The sequence below is a fragment of the Hylobates moloch genome, unplaced genomic scaffold (genome assembly GCF_009828535.3).
Source record: "Hylobates moloch isolate HMO894 unplaced genomic scaffold, HMol_V3 SCAFFOLD_7, whole genome shotgun sequence".
In the NCBI taxonomy this organism is placed as follows: domain Eukaryota; kingdom Metazoa; phylum Chordata; class Mammalia; order Primates; family Hylobatidae; genus Hylobates; species Hylobates moloch.
This window is the reverse complement of record NW_026652282.1, coordinates 80,690,522-80,694,848: the sequence shown is the minus strand read 5'-3', so window position 1 is coordinate 80,694,848 and position 4,327 is coordinate 80,690,522.

Here is a 4,327-nt window from a genome sequence, read left to right as displayed (position 1 = left end):
GTAGAGATGGGATTTCGCCATGTTGGCCAGGCTGGTCTCTAACTCCTGACCTCAGGTGATCAGCCCGCCTCACCCTCCCAAAGTGCTGGGATTATAGGCATGAGCCACCGCACCTGGCCAGATACCCAATTCTTTTAACATTCACTTGGTAGCACATTGTTTCTCATTTCTTTTTAATATTTTCTTTTTGTTCAAAAAACAACCCTGTCAAACTACTTATTAATTTGAAATCTACTGGTTTGGTGTTTGTGATATCTCAGATACAATGTGGATATTTTCTATTAAGTCAAGAGGAAAATATTTTTGTAAAAAACGGAAGAATTTATTAAATCAAGAGCTAAAGAAAAAAGTCTCTGTCACTGAAGTTTTTTTATCATTAGAGTCATAAATAATCAAAATATGAAGGGAACATGTACAGATTTTCCAGTCTGCTCATTTTCCCAGATGAGAAAACTCAGACCTAAAGAGTGGCAGGGATAGATTAAGAACCAGAACGTAAGGTTCTTGATTTCCAGACCAGTGTCATTTTCTCTTTACTAGGTTGGTTGCTTTTAATGTATCACTTTATAATATAGATTTGTGAAGCCTTTTAATACTTTCATTAAAATATTTACTTCTTTACATTCATTTATAATTTTGAATATGTCCTCTAGTTGAAAATCAGAAAATAACATTTTTAAATAATAATTTTTAATATAGACTCTTTACAAAGCTAAACTGGCCTCTCCTCTCATCCTCCAATTATTTGGAATTAGTAACAAAAACTTTTGTATTGGTCCCACTCTCACAGAAACCACAGAGTCATTAGCAAGTACAAGGCACACAGACGATACTATATCGGCTTGTAAGGATAATTGGAACTTTACTGATAAAAATCAATTTTTATTGGTCCACTTACACTCCATAATAAGGCCACTGTGGCACTTCCTGCTCAAGGCACATAAGTGAGAGTTAGTGTGTATTTGATTTTAATAAATACTGTCTGTGGGAAGCGCGGACAGGAATGAACAGATGTTGGAACCGTATGATAATAGTGTGGCAGTGTAAAAAAAACCTGTGCATTTATATGGCACACCTGGTGTTTATGATGCTTTTGCAACTTTTATAACTACAGCATCTGGCCTTTTGCTGCTGTTCTTTAATTTTCAAATACCCAGGATCTTATGTCTCTTGCAGTGTAGACATGTCCATCAGGAAGAAAAAAAAGGCAGTAAACATGTCATGAATCTTGCAGAGAGAGACCACTGCCTCTCTACAAGGAACTTGCATTAAAGTCATTAGTGAAATTTAAAAATATGAGGAAACATTTACATCAGCTTTTCTCAGCACTTCTTAACAGGCAAAAAGGATTTACTCAAGGATTCCTGGATAATCTATCTGTACTACAAATTTTCTCAATATTTTAAATTTGCAATAAATAATTTATGGGGAATATCTGAAATAAATATAGCACCATAGGATCTATGTTATGGAAACTTGCATTCTATTTGATCCAAATGACGTAGGTTGAGGCAAATGGAGATAATATAATTTGATAACTAAAGTTTAATTAAATTTTGTGATTTCTCTGAGCTTTAGGATGTGTTCATGTGTTAAAAGATATCAAATGTAAAATAGTTCATCTAAATTTTCAATTGTTCTAATGAGTAAGTCAGATTAATAGAGTAACACACCCAAAAGCTGATAAAAATCATTTGACACACACATATGACTTTACAGTAAAGTTCATTTAGTAACTCTGTAACTCTTATGGGGTTTTCTGGACCAAAACTTAGAGGAAGCTTCAGAGTAGGGAATAAGGTCTAAAGTCATACTCTCTGAAGGTGACCCCAATTTGGGCAAGACACTTTTTTCAGAAAACACATCCTACTTGGATTTTGTAATGATGAACCTGCCAGAGTTTGTAAGATATCAGACTTATATTAAGACTTTCGTAAATTGGATAGATGTCAGTGGCAAGAAAATCCTTCAGATGACAACCTGAAACCCCTAAATCAGGGGTAGAAAACATTCAGTGGGCCAATTGATCATGGATTATTTCTCATTGATCACCAGAAACCTTCAACACAGGGCCCCAGGAATGCACTGTCAAGCATTCAGAGTTGGTTTATGACAAAATGTATTTGTCATCCACATCCTTAAGACAACATAAGCATAACCCAACTTCAGTGTTTATAATATTTGAAGTGCAATTACTATTACAGTTGAGTACAGTTTAATTTGTTGTTTCAGAGCTAAATGGCCTCAGAAGAAAGATGACTTGGATAATTAGAAGCAGTTCCAAAGACACCTTCACCACCAAACATGTTTTTGCCCTCACTTTAAGCTGAATTTTTCCTAAAAAGTGATTGTTAAATCTTAACCATTGTCATATGGGGTCAAAATGCTACCAGAACTTGGCTATCTTGACCCATAGACTTAGCCAGGCACCTAATTCAGTTATTCCTGATTTAGGTGAAATACCATGGTGACTATGCAAGATGAGAAAGGACACTGATTTTAGAGCATTGAGCTTTTTGGTATCAGTGCTCTGCCATAAATCTCTATTTTATATCTCCATCCTTGAGCAAAAAGGCAAACTTCAAATGTTAAATACAGATGAAACTAAATGAATCATAACAAATTTACTTTATTTTTGAGTAACGTAAAGAAGAGAGATAAATACGCACAGTATTTGGGCCTTCTCCTTATTGACTCTGAATTGCTTTAAAGGTATCTATGCCAATTCTTTAGCCTGGGTTCCCCCAGGAACAAAATCTAAAAGAAAAGTTTATATGTGAGTAAGTTTCCTTGGGAAAGTGATACGAAGAGCATGAATGAGGGACAGGGGCATGAAACAGGGAAGGAGAGAGAACCAATTCAAGTACACATTACCAGCAGAGCCACCACTACGGGTGCTCAATCATGTAGGCTTATCTAATTAGCTTCACGAAATGCAACCCAAGACCATCCACCTAAAAGGAAGGGAAAAGCATTCAACCAACAGCTCTGCCCTCCATTGGCTAAAGATTGCCTTACAGGGTACTAATTTACCCTACTCTACTTCCAGGTTGCTCTTGTTTGAATGTCAAATACCCTGTTGGAGCATTCCTCACCAAGGAATCAGAGAAGCAAGAGGCATTTGTGGCTGACCATAGACAAGGCACTGTTTGATGGCGCCTTCATCAAAGCTGCTCAAAGCCTGCTCAGTCACACAGGTATGACTCGTTGGGACACAAAACCAGAAGATTTGAAGTGGTGCATAAGAAACATCCAATATACCCTGTACAAGGCCTGTCAATAAAAATTATTAAACTATTTTATATTGTAGTGACAAACAAAAGAGCAGTTTTTTACAACCATTATTTTTAACTCTCTTGCATAATTTAAACCTGAACTGTACAAGTTTGCTCCCCTTTCAATTAGTATTAATGAAATAATGCTACTGAGATTGGTTACATGATAAGCACCATGAACTGATGAAAAATAGATTTTTTTATTAGTGTTTTACCGTTATTAGCAAGGAAATTCCACAATCATGCCTTTACACATAATTTTAAATAAGCAGCTTCTCATAATTATGAAATATAGAGTTATGGAATCTAATTTAAATAATTCCACTTATTCTCTGAGGTTTTTTTTTTATTATACTTTAGGTTTTAGGGTACATGTGCACAATGTGCAGGTTTGTTACGTATGTATCCATGTGCCGTGTTGGTTTGCTGCACCCATTAACTCGTCATTTAGCATTAGGTGTATCTCCTAATGCTGTCCCTCCCTCCTCCCCCCACCCCACAACAGTCCCCAGTGTGTGATATTCCCCTTCCTGTGTCCATGAGTTCTCATTGTTCAATTCCCACCTATGAGTGAGAACATGCGGTGTTTGCTTTTTGTCCTTGCGATAGTTTGCTGAGAATGATGGTTTCCAGTTTCATCCATGTCCCTACAAAGGACATGAACTCATCATTTTTTATGGCTGCATAGTATTCCATGCTGTATATGTGCCACATTTTCTTAATCCAGTCTATCGTTGTTGGACATTTGGGTTGGTTCCATCTCTTTGCTATTGTGAATAGTGCCGCAATAAACATACGTGTGCATGTGTCTTTATAGCAGCATGATTTATAGTCCTTTGGGTATATACCCAGTAATGGGATGGCTGGGTCAAATGGTATTTCTAGTTCTAGATCCCTGAGGAATCGCCACACTGACTTCCGCAAATGTTGAACTAGTTTACAGTCCCACCAACAGTGTAAAAGTGTTCCTATTTCTCCACATCCTCTCCAGCACCTGTTGTTTCCTGACTTTTTAATGATGGCCATTCTAACTGGTGTGAGATGGTATCTCA